The 20,000-nt window shown below is 44.4% G+C and overlaps 1 protein-coding gene across 7 annotated transcripts in view; it reads right to left on the bottom strand.

The window, feature by feature from the left end:
- Positions 1-20,000, bottom strand: part of magi2a (membrane associated guanylate kinase, WW and PDZ domain containing 2a) — a 118,922-nt gene that overhangs the window by 97,331 nt on the left and 1,591 nt on the right. The gene's annotated exons all lie outside the window — the stretch shown is intronic.

Here is a 20,000-nt window from a genome sequence, read left to right on the forward strand (position 1 = left end):
ACGGCAGTGTTAAATCTGTCCCATGGTGCAGAGCCAGTTCACACACGCACACACACTTGCGCACTTGCGCGCACACAAACATACACACATCATCGAAGCATGTCTGAAACCTCACACACAATGAGAGAGAGAGAGAGAGAGAGAGAGAGAGAGAGAGAGAGATTCAGTACTGAGCAGGAGGAGAAACGTGCTCTGAGATGTATTACACTTTCTCTCTCTCTCTCTCTCTCTCTCTCTCTCTCTCTCTCTCTCTCTCTGGACAGAGGAAGTGATTATCAGGTCCTGTAGCTCCTCCTACCCCCAGATGGAGGAATTACAGAACATATGATGGAGATTGTTTAAGGACAGACCTGTTCTAAATTCTGGTCATGTCATCATTTCAGTGTTTGCAGTAGTCATGTGACTTTGGCGGCCTCCCATTGGTGGACTTTAGGAGCTTTGTAGAAAGGTGTCTCACTAACACTGACTTTGTTGGTTCCTGTCTGTGGTCACAGTGTTCAGTGACTGTATGAGTGGATGTTGTGTGTAAAGAAGCTTCAAAAGTGAAGCTAAAATGGCTCTGAGGCCCTCTAGTGGCTGTCTGTGGGATCATTTTTAACTCCGCCCATTCCCATATAAGGAAGCACAAAAACCACAATTAATTTTTTTAATGATAAATTAAAAGATTGCGATTGATTGACAGTTTCATGTGACATTTAATTCCATACAAACATTCACACATCCAAACATTCATCCATTCATCCATCCATCTAACAATTTATTTATCCAATCATTCATCCATCCATCCAGCCATTCCTCCATGTATACATCCATCCATCCATCCATCCATCCATCCATGCTCCATCCATCCATCCATCCATCCAACCATGCATCCATCCATCCATCCCTTTTTCAATGCATCCATCCATCCATCCATCCATCCCTTTTTCTATGCATGCATCCAACCATGCATCCATCCATTCATCCATCCATCCATCCATCCCTTTTTCAATGCATCCATCCAACCATCAATCCATCTATTCATCCATCTATCTATCCATCCCTTTTTCAATGCATCCATCCAACCATCCATCCATCCATCCCTTTTTCAATGCATCCATCCAACCATCCATCCATCCCTTTTTCTATGCATGCATCCAACCACGCATCCATCCATTCATCCATCCATCCATCCCTTTTTCAATGCATCCATCCAACCATCCATCCATCCATTCATCCATCCATCCATCCATCCCTTTTTCAATGCATCCATCCAACCATTCATCCATCCATCCATCCCTTTTTAATGCATGCATTCAACCATCCATCCATCCATCCCTTTTTCTTTGCATGCATCCAACCATGCATCCATCCATCCATTCATCCATCCATTCATCCATCCCTTTTTCAATGCATCCTTCCATCCATTCATCCATCCCTTTTCAATGCATTCATCCAACCATCCATCCATCCATCAATGCATCCATCCAACCATTCATTAATCCATCCATCCCTTTTTAATGCATCCAACCATCCATCCATCCATCCATCCATCCATCCATCCATCCCTTTTTTAATGCATCCATCCAACCATCCATCCATCCATCCCTTTTTCTAGGCATGCATCCAACCATTCATGCATACATTTATTTATCCAATCATTCTTTCATCCACCCACCCATTATCCATCCATCCATCTATCTATCCATCCAAGCATCCAAACATCCATTCATCCATTCATCCATCAGTCCATCTATTACACACCTGAAGTTCTGAACCGATCTGCATTCATTTCTTGTCTTGTTCAGCTGTAATGTGTTCAGACCCTCAGTGAAGAATTCTGTTGGTTTTTCTTGCATTTTGTTCATTTGCTCATTTTGACATTACAGCTCGCTCATTGTACTGATATTAGAACAGTCCAACACCACAGAAGGAAGCGACAGCACAAACCAACATTTACCTTGGAATGTGTGACTTTAGAAAAGAGTGGAACACAATTTACTGAGAGAACCGTAAGAGCACGCTGCTGCACTTAGATGTGGAACCTACACGCTGCTGCACTTAGACGTGGAACCTACACGCTGCTGCACTTAGACGTGGAACCTACATGCTGCTGCACTTAGACGTGGAACCTACACGCTGCTGCACTTAGATGTGGAACCTACACGCTACTGCACTTAGATGTGGAACCTACACGCTGCTGCACTTAGATGTGGAACCTACACGCTACTGCACTTAGACGTGGAACCTACACGCTGCTGCACTTAGACATGGAACCTACATGCTGCTGCACTTAGATGTGGAACCTACATGCTGCTGCACTTAGATGTGGAACCTACACGCTGCTGCACTCAAATGTGGAACCTACACGCTGCTGCACTTAGATGTGGAACCTACACGCTGCTGCACTTAGATGTGGAACCTACATGCTGCTGCACTTAGATGTGGAACCTACACGCTGCTGCACTCAAATGTGGAACCTACATACTGCTGCACTTAGATGTGGAACCTACACGCTGATGCACTTACAGTATATGTGGAACCTACACACTGCTGCACTTAAATGTAGAACCTACACGCTTCTGCACTCAAATGTGGAACCTACATGCTGCTGCACTTAGATGTGGAACCTACACGCTGCTGCACTTAGATGTGGAACCTACACGCTGCTGCACTCAAATGTGGAACCTACAGGCTGCTGCACTCAAATGTAGAACCTACACGCTGCTGCACTCATATGTGGAACCTACATGCTGCTGCACTCAAATGTGGAACCTACATGCTGCTGCACTCAAATGTGGAACCTACACACTGCTGCACTCAAATGTGGAACCTACACACTGCTGCACTCAAATGTGGAGCCTACATGCTGCTGCACTTAGATGTGGAACCTACACACTACTGCACTTAGATGTGGAACCTACACACTGCTGCACTTAGATGTGGAACCTACACGCTGCTGCACTTAGATGTGGAACCTACACGCTGCTGCACTTAGATGTGGAACCTACACGCTGCTGCACTTAGATGTGGAACCTACACACTGCTGCACTCAAATGTGGAACCTACAAGCTGCTGCACTTAGATGTGGAACCTACACGCTGCTGCACTCATATGTGGAACCTACATGCTGCTGCACTCAAATGTGGAACCTACACGCTGCTGCACTTAGATGTGGAACCTACACACTGCTGCACTCAAATGTGGAACCTACAAGCTGCTGCACTTAGATGTGGAACCTACACGCTGCTGCACTCAAATGTGGAACCTACATGCTGCTGCACTCAAATGTGGAACCTACACACTGCTGCACTCAAATGTGGAACCTACACACTGCTGCACTCAAATGTGGAGCCTACATGCTGCTGCACTTAGATGTGGAACCTACACGCTACTGCACTTAGACGTGGAACCTACACGCTGCTGCACTTAGACATGGAACCTACATGCTGCTGCACTTAGATGTGGAACCTACATGCTGCTGCACTTAGATGTGGAACCTACACGCTGCTGCACTCAAATGTGGAACCTACACGCTGCTGCACTTAGATGTAGAACCTACACGCTGCTGCACTTAGATGTGGAACCTACATGCTGCTGCACTTAGATGTGGAACCTACACGCTGCTGCACTCAAATGTGGAACCTACATACTGCTGCACTTAGATGTGGAACCTACACGCTGATGCACTTACAGTATATGTGGAACCTACACACTGCTGCACTTAAATGTAGAACCTACACGCTTCTGCACTCAAATGTGGAACCTACATACTGCTGCACTTAGATGTGGAACCTACACGCTGATGCACTTACAGTATATGTGGAACCTACACACTGCTGCACTTAAATGTAGAACCTACACGCTTCTGCACTCAAATGTGGAACCTACATGCTGCTGCACTTAGATGTGGAACCTACACACTGCTGCACTCAAATGTGGAGCCTACATGCTGCTGCACTTAGATGTGGAACCTACACACTACTGCACTTAGATGTGGAACCTACACACTGCTGCACTTAGATGTGGAACCTACACGCTGCTGCACTTAGATGTGGAACCTACACGCTGCTGCACTTAGATGTGGAACCTACACACTGCTGCACTCAAATGTGGAACCTACAAGCTGCTGCACTTAGATGTGGAACCTACACGCTGCTGCACTCATATGTGGAACCTACATGCTGCTGCACTCAAATGTGGAACCTACACGCTGCTGCACTTAGATGTGGAACCTACACACTGCTGCACTCAAATGTGGAACCTACAAGCTGCTGCACTTAGATGTGGAACCTACACGCTGCTGCACTCAAATGTGGAACCTACATGCTGCTGCACTCAAATGTGGAACCTACACGCTGCTGCACTCAAATGTGGAACCTACACACTGCTGCACTCAAATGTGGAGCCTACATGCTGCTGCACTTAGATGTGGAACCTACACGCTACTGCACTTAGATGTGGAACCTACACGCTGCTGCACTTAGATGTGGAACCTACACACTGCTGCACTCAAATGTGGAACCTACATGCTGCTGCACTTAGATGTGGAACCTACACGCTGCTGCACTTAGATGTGGAACCTACACACTGCTGCACTCAAATGTGGAACCTACATGCTGCTGCACTTAGACATGGAACCTACACGCTGCTGCACAAACATTTTATTTTCCCTATGTAAATAAGCTGTGCTGATTGTCAGAGTGCCTGCTGTTTTATGTTATCAGTCGATCCCCTACATGTGTTATTGTATAAGTGTGTTATTGTAGAAATAGAATACTCATACTCACACAGACACACACACAGACACACAGACACATTTGTACTCAGTAATACACACAAACACACGTCTTCAGAAACCTTTCTGTGTTTTTATTGTATTCCTTTAAAGATCCTTCACAAATTTCTCTATACATCCACTGCTGTATTTTTCATTCCTAAACACTCTCTTTTTCTGTTTTCTTTATTTCTCTGTCTGTGTTCCTCAGACTTGTGCATATTTCTCTCTTTCATTTAATATTGATCATTCTGCTTTACTCGCTGTGTTTACTCTCTCTCTCTCTCTCTCTCTCTCTCTCTCTCTCTCTCTCTATATATGTGTATATATATATATATATATACATACATATATATATATATATATATATATATATATATATATATATATATATATATATATATATATATATATATATATATATATATATATATATATTTATATATATATATATATATATATATATATATGTTGGATGCTGGCTAATCAAAAATCAATACTCCATTCTTTCATCACACACACACACACATATACACACACACCCCTGTCTCTGATAATTCATTTTCAATAATGTGTGTGTGTGTGTGTGTGTGTGTGTGTGTGTGTGTGTACTAAAGAGAGGTGTGTGTGTGTGTACACTAAAGAGAGTTGTGTAGCAGTTTCACGTTGTCATTATGGGGTATTGTTTGTAAAATTTTGAGGACAATAATGAATTGAAATTATTTTGGAATAAGGCTGTAACATAACAAAACGTGGAAAGCCTGAAGCACTGTTAATACTTTCTGTGTGCTCTGAAATTAAAAACTCTTACAGGAGGTGAAAGTGGAGGAATAAACCAACCTCCAACTGAAGACTACAGACATCAGTCAACTCATCTTATAGTCAAACATCTATAGACAGACAGTCAGATAGACAGAGAGTCACACAGACAGGCAGACAGACAGACAGACAGACAGACAGGCAGACAACTAGACAGACAGATAGACAGGCAGACAGAAAGACAGACAGGACAAATAGACAGGCAGACAGAGAGACAGGCAGACAGAGAGACAGGCAGACAGTGAGACAGGCAGACAGAGAGACAGGCAGACAGAGAGACAGACAGACAGAGAGACAGGCAGACAGAAAGACAGACAGACAGATAGACAGACAGACAGAGAGACAGGCAGACAGAGAGACAGGCAGACAGAGAGACATACAGATAGAGAGACAGGCAGACAGAGAGACAGACAGACAGTGAGACAGACAGACAGAGAGACAGGCAGACAGATAGACAGGCAGAAAGAGAGACATGCAGACAGTGAGACAGGCAGACAGAGAGACAGGCAGACAGTGAGACAGACAGACAGAGAGACAGGCAGAGAGACAGACAGACAGAGAGACAGGCTGACAGAGAGACAGATAGACAGAGAGACAGGCAGACAGTGAGACAGACAGACAGAGAGAGACATACAGAGAGACACGGAGACAGGCAGACAGAGAGACAGACATACAGAGAGACAGGCAGACAGAGAGACAGACAGACAGAGAGAGACATACAGACAGACAGACAGAGAGACAGACAGACAGAGAGAGACATACAGACATACAGAGAGACAGTGAGACAGGCAGACAGAGAGACAGACAGACAGAGTTTAAGCTTCAAGTGATTTTATGCAGATTTGCTCGAAACAAATAATTCACAACGAATCAGTTGAATGATGAGTGAATCGATTGACTGAGTCGTTCATTCTTAGTGGCGGTCTCACTGTATATAACACGTCTGTCTCCTGTCTGTGTTAGAGTGTTTTCTTGTTCTAAAGCAAACAGAGCTGTTCCTGAGCATAAGGTTAGTGTGTGTTAGTGTGTTAGAGCAGAAAAACACTTCACGGTCAGTGTCAGTTTCTCATGTACTTACTGCAGATAAGAGTTGTTAATGAAGTGCAATAAGTGTAGCACTGTCTCTCACCTCATTAACAGTAAACAGCTGAAACGGATTAGCCTCTCTTCCCATAATGCACCTGTTTAATTGCAGCACACAACAGAAGCATGCTCACAGATCCACACAGAAACAAAACTGTGCTGTGATTCCTGAACCATTCACCGCTTTTAAAAATTAATCTGGACAAAAACTATTCCAAAGTACAAAGGTGTTTTTTTTTATCTACAACGCATGTGAAGATAGGAACGATAGGAGAATGGGATGCTGACGTGTAGGGAATACTGAAGTGTACGATATACTGAAGTTTAAGGAATACTATAATTTATGAAATACTGACGTATAAGGAAACACGGAAGCCCACGGCACTTAACCCTTATAAACCTGAGGGGATGTCTTCAAGGATAAAAGCCTGCACCCCTGAGCTAGAGCTGGAATGGCCCCATGTGAAGTAAACCCAAAGGGATAACATTGGCTGCTGCCGACATGAGGCCGAGCACCCTCCGTGGTGAAAGAGATGCTGTGGTGATAGCTTTCACTGCTGACCCAAGCAGGCGACAGACGTGCCCGCATCGTGGTGGAGTCCCAAACTGCCCCCAGAAAGGTGGTGCTTAGAAACCTCATATGGGAAAGCACAGTATCTCGAAGACTGGCCTCCATAGCCTTTAACTGAGCCAGAATGAGCCAGTTGTCCACGTAATTCAGTACACGGATGCCCTGGAGATGCAGCTGTGCCAGGGCCATGTCCATGCACTTCGTAAATGTGTGTGGTGAAAGCGCTAGGCCAAAAGGAAGAACACAATACTTTGCCCCCAAAAAGCGAACCTGAGGAACTATGTGAAAATAAGCATCTTTGAGGTCTATCATCACAAACCAGTCCTCGGACCTGATCTGGGATGCAATAACCTTGAGCATGAGCATTTTGAACTTGTAAGTCTTCAGAGTACAGTTCAGAGCCTGCAGGTCAAAAATGCAGCCTTGGAGTCCTGCTCTGGGAGGGGAACATGTGCTATGGCCCCTTTCCTCAGGAGCAAGAGAAGTTCCCCTTGAAGGAACACCGCCTGGTGTTTGCCAATGATCGTGGCAAACAAACCCTAAAAACACAGAGGATGGGAGGTGAACTTGATACTGTACCCTTGTTCTATGGTATCCAGGACCCACTGAGACACACCTGGCAGAAGTTCCCACGCTGCCCAGTTGTCAGAGAGTGGTGTTAACCTTGCACAGATATCCTGGGTGCCCTGAAACAGCGCACTGACAGGTGCTAATCCAGGGTACAGATCTGTGCAAGTAAGAGTAGCAGGCACAGGCCCTACTGCTCCCCAAAGCACCTTAGGCAGCAGGGCAGGAAGTAGGGGAGGCCTTTCTGAAAAGGACCTTCTTAGCCTGCCTGGCCGAGATGACGGACCTAAGGTCCCCTCTCGCCTGACGGGTCTGGGCCTGGGCACGCTGACCGGCCTCCCTAGTCTTAGACAGGGGGACACGGGCCACAATTGCCCATTTCAGTGCCGAGGTAGATAAGAGGGGGTTGGTTGCAGCTGGAAGATGGCCCAGGCTGCTCGCCACGGCAAGGGATAAACTCCCTGAACGCCACCGACTGGCACTTCATCTCCTGGTGTATGTCGACGATAGTACACAGAGCGCTTCCTGAAGATAAAGAAGCTGGAGTAATGTGACATAGATGCCCTTATATGGACTTGCTGGCACGCGATCATTACGTCAAATTCCTTCCCGAGCCATTAAATTGCCGTGTGTGCGCACAGAGCTTCAGACACAACTTCCTCAAAGAAGCATTCCCATAGCATCAGCCCAGATGCAGCGTTCAGTTCCGTCGAAAAGGGAACTGAAGTATACAGAATACTGAAGTGTATGGAATCTTGAAATGTATGGATTAGTAAAGTATAAGGAATGTTGATGTGTACAAATCAGGATCAATGTGTAATCACAGATCTATGAGATCTACATCACGATTACTTATCTAACACAGAGTGTGAGAAACCATGAGTAAGAACATCTTTCTCCCTAATCTATCCTCCCATCTCTGATTCTCTCTCTCTCTCTCTCTCTCTCTCTCTCTCTCTCTCTCTGTGTGAGCTGTTCAATAACTGAATGAAAGATTCATGAAATGGTGTCTACTCAACTCCCAAAACACCACTTTCTTTCTCTCTCTCTTTTCTCTTACCCTTTTCTCTATCTTTTAATCTCTGTCAGCCTGCCTTATTGTTTCTTTTCTTTTTATCCATTCCTTTCACTCTACATAGTGTTCTGTTTCTTTCTCTCTCTCTCTCTCTCTCTCTTTTTTTTTTTTTTACCCAGGTCTCACTGCTCTCCTTCATCCCTTTTTCCATTTCCGAACTTCACCAGTCTCTTTATAAGGATTAAGGCCACTTCGTGTATGTGTGTATGTGTATGTGTGTGTCTGCCCTCTACAGGAGGAACACACCCAGACACGGTGAATCTGGTGAGATTAAGTGATTTGAATATGCTAATATAAATACCCCACAGAGATTGGACTGTAAAGATCAAGTGTCCCCAATCAGCTTCCTGAGATGCATCATATGGGTTTATACTCTCTCTCTGCATTCCAAGATGGCAGCGTGGCAGTAGCATGCAGCGCCCACTCTGGATACAAAATGGTCCTATTTAGCACTAGCTTTCAAACTACATGGACACCAGACACAGTGGCTCAGTGACAAAGTTCCAGTACGCCGCCATTAAGCTAGATGAGCTCACCTTGTTTCTTGCAGACAAAAATGTAGCTCTGTGCAGTAAGGCTTGCGGTAGTGGTGTGTGTGTTTACATCAATTAACATGGAATGGTGCAAGAACTCTGTGATTTTTTAGTTGCTGCTAATCGCTAGTGGAATTTGTGACGGTTTTTTACCACAGGAAATACCCACGGTTTTCACTCTTAGAGTGGACACCCGGCGAATGTGGGAGGGCATCCAGGCAATCACAAACTACAAGAAAACATTACCTGTCTGTGACAATGAAGCCTCCTTCCCATATGTGCTGTAGGACTTCTACACTTGGTTTGACGTGAAGAACAATGTAGCTGTCAGGACTCTGCCTGGACTTTGGCCATGTGCCTTTTGTTTATGTTCCTTGTTCACGTGTCTGCCCCGCCCCTGTCTCTTCCTGCCCATTTCTGCACACCTGTTCCTCATGTTTCTGATTGTCTTGTCTATTTATTTGATCCGCGTTGCCTTGTGCAGCACGGAATCCTCTGTTGTCCTTGTCTGCTGTTGTCTACGTCCTGTTTCGTGTTTTTTAAGTTAATAAATCCTGTTTTGTTTAGCTGTCCTGCATTTGGGTTCGTTTTTATCCCGCGTCCGTGACAGAAGGATTCCGCCAGATCAGGACCCAGCAGGACAGCTGCAGCCTGGACCGGCCGATAATGGGAGCATTTTTTTTTCTTATTGGATTTTTTTTCCCCCTGGACTTCGCGGTTTTGGTGACATCGGTCCGCATTTTTCCAGTGAGAGACGCCGCTCCGCGGGGGGCGTCGCCTCACTTCCTGTGTGCGGGCCATGTCACCAGCCCGAGTTTTGTTTTGTTTTTTCGGTGTCCTGTGACATCGCCCCGCACCTGTCTGGTGGGGGGTGTCGCTTCACATCCGGTTTCCGTGGAGGACGCCGCCCCACTTCCTGTCCGCCGGGGGTGTTGCAGGCCCGTGTTTTGCCATTGGATTTTTTCTGTTTTTTTTTTTTTCTTTCTGCTTTATGGAGGATTTTTTTTCCCCGACCTCCCAACCCTTTTCCTGGTTCCCGAGAGGTGGGTCTGGCTGTGGTGCGTCGGGGGTTGCGCTCGGCCCTCCTGTTCGGCTGTGGACATCGCTCGGCCCTCCTGTTCGGCTCTGGACGTCGCTCGGCCCTCCTGCTCGGCTGTGGACGTTGCTCGACCCCTCTGGCTGCGCCGTCGTGTGCCTTGCTCCCCCCACCTGCCTCGCCGTGTGCCTTGCTCCCCCCACCTGCCTCGCCGTGTGCCTTGCTCCCCCCACCTGCCTCGCCGTGTGCCTTGCTCCCCCCACCTGCCTTGCTGTGTGCCTTGCTACCCCCTCCTGGACCCGTCGGGACTGTTAGGACTGATTGGCGCGTCGGGAGCCGCGCCTCGAGTGGGGGGTACTGTCAGGACTCTGCCCGGACTTTGGCCATGTGCCTTTTGTTTAGGTTCCTTGATCACGTGTCTGCCCCGACCTTGTCTCTTCCTGCCCATTTCTGCACACCTGTTCCTCATGTTTCTGATTGTCTTGTCTATTTATTTGATCCGCGTTGCCTTGTGCAGCACGGAATCCTCTGTTGTCCTTGTCTGCTGTTGTCCTTGTCTGGTTCGTCTTTGTCCTGTTTCGTGTTTTTTAAGTTAATAAATCCTGTTTTTGTTTAGCTGTCCTGCATTTGGGTCCGTTTTTATCCCGCGTCCATGACGGTAGCAGCAAGGACAAATATTACTCTCTCTAATCATGGCCAATGTAAATTCAACCCACAGACGTCTGCTGGTCCAGAAAACACTCCTGGCAGAGTGCTCAGACAATGTGCAGAACAGCTAGCGGAGGTCTTCACTGACATCTTAAACATTTCCCTGAGCAGCAACGTTGTTCCTACATGTTTCAAGACAACCACCATTGTCCCCGTGCTAAAGAAGTCTACAGCGTCCTGCCTAAGTTACTATCCTCCTGTCACATTCACACCCATCATGATGATGATGTGCTTCGAGAGGCTCATCATGAGGCACATCAAGAATCAGCTACAACCGTCACTGGACCCCATGCAGTTTGTGTATCATCCAAACCGCTCCAAAGATGATGCCATTGCCACGGCCATTCATCTGGCCCGTGGTGGGTCTCCTCACAAGGATAACCACCTGAATGTCAATCTGAATGTTAGCAAGACAAAAGAGCTGATAGTCAGTCCCTCTTCACCTCATCACCCTATTGTCATTCAAAATCGACCAGTTGAAATAGTGGACAGTTTCAAATATCTGTGAGTGACACTGGATAACTCACTCACCTTCGCTCAGCACATTATGGACATTCAGAAAAGAAGTCATCAAAGACTGTCAGTCATTCGCAAACTCAAAGGACTTAATGTCGCTCCTCGATTACTATTACTATTTTATCAAAGCATTATTCAGTCAATTTTACTGTATTGTTCAACTTGTTTTTTCGGCATGCTTTCTGTTAAAAATATGGTCAAACTCACAAAGGTGTCCAATATTGCTGCAAAAGTTATAGGTCTTCCAACAGCTTACCTTATAGAACTCTATCGGACGCTTTGCCATGTCAATAGAACGGGATTCCACACATCCACTAAATGAGTATCTAGCCCCACTGCCCTCAGGGCGCAGGTACAGGGCTCTGAGGTGCAGGAGTGCCCGCTTTGGAAGAAGCCTGATTCCCTCAGTCATTAAGTACCTTCGCTGAGTGTTATTCTGAATGTTTCTTGACATGTGTGTATTATGACTGTTTATGTTTATGTTGTGTGTGTCAAACAAGTGCAGTGTTGTGGAAAAGAATTTCCCCTTTGGGAACAATAAAGTATAAAGTAAAGTATAAAGTATAAGTATAATTATGAGTCAGCATACAGAAAGGAGGTGCAACATCTAACTGCCTGGTGTAGAGCCAACAACCATTCTCTGAATATTGAAAAAACTAAAAAGATGATTGTTGACTTCAGGAGAGCACAGAGCGACCACTCACATCCGAACATCAAAGGATCATCTGTTGAGATGGTCAAGGGCACCAAATTCCTTGCTGATCATCTGGCAAAGAACTTCACTTGGTCACTCAACACCAGCTCCATCAAGAAAGCCGAGCAGCATCTCTACTTCCTACAAAGGCTGAGGAAAGCCTATTGCACCATCTTGATGCATTCGGGCCCTCAAGACCAGACTGTGTAACAGTTTCTTTCCAGAAGCCATCAAACTCCTCAATAACTGAACTGAACTGTACTGAGCACAACATACACACACACTCAACTGTGTGGACTGCACTATACATCCATGTCCACAGCACCACCATATCAAACTGTTTACATCCTGTTTTTACACACTGTTTTTGCGCTTTGCACATGTTGTCTTTTACATTCAGTCAATTGCTGTTTTGCACAATACGTTACAACACCTCATAGAACTGCTGCAACTATATTTTGTGTTCATTCATGAATTTTTGATGCTATGGAGTAGGGCTGGGCGATATGGCCGAAAACTGTATCACGATATCAGTGTTTCATATCGGTCGATATCGATAATTATTGAACTTTTTTATGGCCCATTTAAAATAAGGACCAGGAGAAAATATTACAATTACAGTATATCACAATTAAACATTTTTATTTTAAACTTAACCTTCCTCTTATCGTAATCCCTTCAGTTATTAAGATAGAAATGTCAACAAGCAGGAAAACTCAAATAATTATAATGTAAACATAAAAGTCTAAAGTCACAATGAACACTTAACATTTAAGGTGCAAAATGAAAGAAAATGTAAGAAATGCTTAATAAAGTGTAATAAAATAGTGCAAAGTGTTGAATATAAACATAGAGAAACCTGAGAATTTAGTGCACGTTTATTGTTAGGACGTTGACTAGCTAGCTACTAGTGTTTTAAAATTTGTGCAGTGTTTTGTAAAGTAAATAAAACTGAGATAGACGGAGATACATCTGTAATATAAAACACAAACCTGATACACTACAGTAACATTGTTTGAAATATAAAACCTGCAGAAATATGAAAAAGTAACTCAAGTTATTCTTACTCTAATCATACTTGAAGTTAAACTATTCAAGTATATTTTTGTGGACTTATAATTAGGGCTGTAGCTATCTATTTGGAATGCTTTGTGGTAATTAAGAGGCAAAAAACATGGACAGTAACTTGGACCGAGTCATGCATGGTTTCACACCGAGTGCTTTAAGCATATATATATATATATATATATATTAATGAGAATATAAAAGTCTCTCTCTCTCTCTCTCTCTCTCTCTCTCTCTCTCTCTTTAAAAAAGTCTTTAAAGGAGCATGTGATTGCAATGAAGAAAGGTAAACATATCAACATGCTCAGAACTGAGGCTTGTCCTGCGCTTTGAAGTAATGTTTCCTGCTACAGAAAACAGACGCTCTGATTGTGTCCCAAACCTTGGACATTTTCTGTCGTTTTTTCCTGTTTGTTTCTTCTCTTTGCTCATTGACATTGTTATCGCACCCTTACATTTTGCAGCCCGCACTAACACGCGCCCGTGCGCTCAAATCAAAAGACCACTAACTTCTCGCGTCTCCTTCCGCTTTTATGTAAGCGCGTTGTCACTCACACACACACACACACGCACACACACACACGCACACACACGCACACACAAAATAAGTGCACAAGAACGTGACGTGAGCTTTAAAATGAATTAAAAGAGGCTTCGAGGCAGAGGAATTTGAAGATATGTGGAATGAAGATATGTAGAGTGAAAACGTGGAGTGGTGGTGTTGAGTGATGGTGTTGATTAAAGAGTGGAGTAATAATGTGGAGAGATAGTTGGAGAGAAGGTGTGGAGTGATGATGTGAAGTGATAATCTGGAGTGATGTGGTGTGATGACGTGGTGTGATGATGTGGTGTGATGACGTGGTGTGATGATGTGGTGTGATGATGTGGTGTGATGATGTGGTGTGATGATGTGGTGTGATGATGTGGTGTGATGATGTGGTGTGATGACGTGGTGTGATGACGTGGTGTGATGACGTGGTGTGATGACGTGGTGTGATGACGTGGTGTGATGACGTGGTGTGATGATGTGGTGTGATGATGTGGTGTGATGACGTGGTGTGATGACGTGGTGTGATGACGTGGTGTGATTATGTGGTGTGATGATGTGGTGTGATGATGTGGTGTGATGATGTGGTGTGATGACGTGGTGTGATGACGTGGTGTGATGACGTGGTGTGATGACGTGGTGTGATGACGTCGTGTGATGATGTGGTGTGATGACGTGGTGTGATGACGTGGTGTGATGACGTGGTGTGATGACGTGGTGTGATGATGTGGTGTGATGACGTGGTGTGATGACGTGGTGTGATGACGTGGTGTGATGATGTGGTGTGATGACGTGGTGTGATGACGTGGTGTGATGATGTGGTGTGATTATGTGGAATGAAAAATATGTGGAATGAAGACGTAGAGTGGTGGTGTTTTAATGTGGAGTGAAGGTCTGAAGTGATCATTTTAAGTGATAGTGTGGAGTGAAGGTGTGGAGTGAAGGTGTGCAATGAAGGTGTTAAGTGAAGGTGTGGTTGTGAAGTGAAGGTGTGGAGTGATGTGGAGTGAATCTGAAGTGATAATGTGGAGTGATGATGTGGAGTAAAAGTCTGGACGAGTTTTGAGATCGTTTTAACTAAATCATAATTGAGTTTGTAGGTTTGTTTGTAACAGTTCATATGGCATGAATTCACAATGTGAACGACTGTAATAGTGTTAGAGAAGGACCTCTCTCTCTCTCTCTCTCTCTCTCTCTCTCTCTCTCTCTCTCTCAGTCTCTCTCTCTCTCTGTCTCTCTCTCTCTCTCTCTCTCTGTCTCTCTCTCTCTGTGTCTCTCTCTCTGTCTCTCTGTCTCTCTGTCTCTCTCTCTCTCTCTCTCTCTCTCTCTCTGTCTCTCTCTCTCTGTCTCTCTCTCTGTCTCTCTGTCTCTCTCTCTGTCTCTCTCTCTCTCTCTGTCTCTCTCTCTCTCTGTCTCTCTCTGTCTCTCTGTCCCCCCCCCTTCTCTGCGTGTCTTGTTATGTAAAAACTCAGTAAAACAAGCTCCAGACGGATTACAGAGTCAGGTTTTAAATTGTTGTTTGATAGCCATCCAATTTGTGCAGCCCACACACACACACACACACACACACACACACACACACACACACACACACACACACACACACACACACACACACACACACACACACACACAGCTCCCTCTCAATAAAGCCAGATCCAATTAAACCTCCCGACCTGCAGACATCACCCACTGAGTCCTGCTGCTTTACAGTAATATGTGGAGAAAGAGGAGGGGACACGGTGGGTATTTTAACAACAAACCGCAGTGTGTTTAAACATCCTGGTGTTCAGTATTGGACCAGAATAAACACCTGAACACCGTCCTCCTTGTGAAACCTTCACCCACACACTTGTACACTTGTGCTCATGTCACAGTATAAACCTGAATATTTTCTGGTCTTCTACATTTTTCTGCATGTTATAATGCACCAGGCATTAATGACATTTTGCTTGTTGCCCCTTTAATCTGATGAAACTTGGTTCAGTTTTTCAGGGTTTTTCCTCAGCTGTCGTGTAAAGACTTTAATCCTGAGATCTGATGTTTGGGAATCAGATGATGGACAGAAAAACATCAATAAAACCTCCGTCTTTCCCACTGCACATTATAATACAGTTTCTATACAGTGAGCAGCACTTCTCCGTGATCTTCTCCGTGATCTTCTCCATGATCTTCTCCGTGATCTTCTCCGTGATCTTCTCCATGATCTTCTCCGTGATCTTCTCCATGATCTTCTCCGTGATCTTCTCCGTGATGCTCTCCGTGATGATCTCCGTGATCTTCTACGTGAGGTTCTCTGTGATGTTCTCCGTGATGCTCTCCGTGATGATCTCCGTGATGATCTCCGTGATCTTTTCTGTGATCTTCTCCGTGATCTTCTACGTGAGGTTCTCTGTGATGTTCTCCGTGATGTTCTCCGTGATGTTCTCCGTGATGTTCGCCGTGATGTTCGCCGTGATGTTCGCCGTGATCTTCTCCGTGATCTTCTCCGTGATGTTCTCCGTGATGTTCTCCACAATCTGCTCCCCGTGATCTTCTCCATGATCTTTTCTGTGATCTTCTACGTGAGGTTCTCTGTGATGTTCTCTGTGATCTTCTCCGTGATCTTCTCTGTGATCTTCTCCGTGATCTTTTTCGTGATCTTCTCTGTGATCTTCTCCGTGATCTTCTCCGTGATCTTTTTCGTGATCTTCTCTGTGATCTTCTCCGTGATCTTCTACGTGAGGTTCTTCATGATGTTCTCTGTGATCTTCTCAGTGATCTTCTCCATGATGTTCTTCATGATGTTGTGTGTGTTTGTGTGATTTTGATGAGGTGCATGTGCTTGTTACTGATCTTTAATGAGCACGATGTAATAAACAGATGTTTATGTTACCGGAGTGAAAAAAAATATTTTACTGATCAAGGGGTTTGAGTTATTAAGCCTTCTCCTCATCAGACGGATTAATATGTCATTTCTCTAGAGGAAGATAAATAAAGCCACACACAAACACATCATATACACACACTTTCATAAACACACACGCTCTCATAAATACACACACACATCATATACACACACTCTCTTACTACTATACACACTCTCATAAACACACACACTCATAAACACACACAGTCATATACACGCACTCTCTCACTACTACACACACATTCTCATACACACACACACTCACACATTCTCATACACACACACTCACACACACAGTCATATACACGCACTCTCTCACTACTACACACATTCTCATACACACACACACCCACACACACTCTCTCTCATACACACACACATTCTCATACACACACACTCAGACACACAGTCATATACTGTACACGCACTCTCTCACTACTACACACACACACTCTCTCTCATACACACACACATTCTCATACACACACTCTCTCTCTCCCATACACATTCTTATACACACAAACCCTCTCTCATACATACACACATTCTTTTACACACACAGTCATATACACACACACTCTCTCTCATACACACACATTCTTATACACACAAACCCTCTCTCATACATACACACACTCTTTTACATACACATACTGTCATACACACAGACACACTCGCTCTCTATCAGTTCAGTTCAGTACTGCTTTATTGGCATGAATGTAAAATCACACTCATACACACACACATACACACTCATACACACAGTCATATGGACACACAGTCACTCTCTCTCTCTCAACACACACTCTCATAAATAAACACACACATACATAAACACACGCTCTCTCACATACATCTCATTTTATGTAAATAGGTCTGCAGTGTGTTTCTGTCACAGTGCTGAGGAAATAAAATAAGATTATCAGATATGAAGAGTATCAGAGGATAATTAAGGTTTGTTCCCATGTGATGTTCTCTCTCTAACAGAACGTTGTCAGAGGAACTGCTGTATAACCCACAGTCCATGGCTGTGTGGACATTTTGGCCCCTGCAGTGCTGACACACTCGCTCCGGTCTCTAACAGTAGTGAGGACATAAAAATGCACGATATCACAGAATTCAGACAGAAACCTGCAGGCAGGATGTGAACAGAGCTGATCGAGCAGCACAGACATCACACACAGCCAGAAAAAAAAAACACTTTCCCTTCCCTTTACAATGCAGGTCAGATATATGGGAGTTATTCCTTTATTTCTCATCACATTTACTGAGCTCTAACAGCAATACACACTCTGTCAGGTCACACTTCCTCTACTCACAACACACCCCTCACACACTTTACACAAAGCTTCTTATTTTAAAGTTTGTCAGCTGGAAGATAAGAAGAGTGCAGGCTTTAAAGCCGAGCTGATGTGAGGGAAAAATACAAGCTGACGTTACTAAAGTACATTACTGTCATATACACACACACTCTCATATACACACACACTCTCATACACACACACTCTCATACACACACACTCTCATATACACACACACACTCTCATACACACACACTCATATACACACACACACTCATATACACACACACTCTCATATACACACACACTCTCATATACACACACACTCTCATATACACACACACACACACTCTCATATACACACACACTCTCATACACACACACTCTCATATACACACACACACACACTCATATACACACACACTCATATACACACACACTCTCATATACACACACACTCTCATATACACACACACTCTCATATACACACACACTCTCATATACACACACACACTCTCATATACACACACACACTCTCATACACACACTCATATACACACACACACTCATATACACACACACTCTCATATACACACACACTCTCATATACACACACACTCTCATATACACACACACTCTCATATACACACACACTCTCATATACACACACACTCTCATACACACACACTCTCATATACACACACACACACTCTCATACACACACACTCATATACACACACACTCATATACACACACACACTCTCATATACACACACACTCTCATACACACACTCTCATATACACACACACTCTCATATACACACACACTCATATACACACACACACACTCTCATATACACACACACTCTCATATACACACACACTCTCATATACACACACACTCTCATACACACACACTCTCATATACACACACTCTCATATACACACACACACACACTCATATACACACACACACACACACACTCATATACACACACACACTCATATACACACACACACTCTCATACACACACACACACTCTCATACACACACACACACTCATACACACACACACAGACACACTCTCATACACAGACACACTCACACACACACACACTCATGCACACACACTCACACACACACACACACACACACTCACACTCATACACAGACACACACTCTCATACACACACACACTCTCTCATGCACACACACACACAGACACACACACTCATACACAGACACACTCACACACACAGACACACTCTCATACACACACACTCTCATACACACACACTCTCATATACACACACTCTCATATACACACACTCATATACACACACACTCTCATACACACACACACTCTCATACACACACACACTCTCATACACACACACACACTCTCATACACACACACACACTCATACACACACACTCTCATATACACACACACTCTCATACACATACACACACACACTCTCTCATACACACACACTCACACACACTCACACACACAGACACACACTCTCATACACAGACACACTCACACACTCACACACACAGACACACACTCTCATACACAGACACACTCACACACACACACACACTCATGCACACACACTCACACACACACTCTCATACACAGACACACACTCTCATACACAGACACACACTCTCATACACAGACACACACTCTCATACACAGACACACACACTCATACACAGACACACTCTCATACACAGACACACTCTCATACACAGACACACTCTCATACACAGACACACTCTCATACACACACACACACTCATACACACACACA

Source organism: Tachysurus vachellii, chromosome 16 (genome assembly GCF_030014155.1).
Source record: "Tachysurus vachellii isolate PV-2020 chromosome 16, HZAU_Pvac_v1, whole genome shotgun sequence".
Taxonomy (NCBI): Eukaryota; Metazoa; Chordata; class Actinopteri; order Siluriformes; family Bagridae; genus Tachysurus; species Tachysurus vachellii.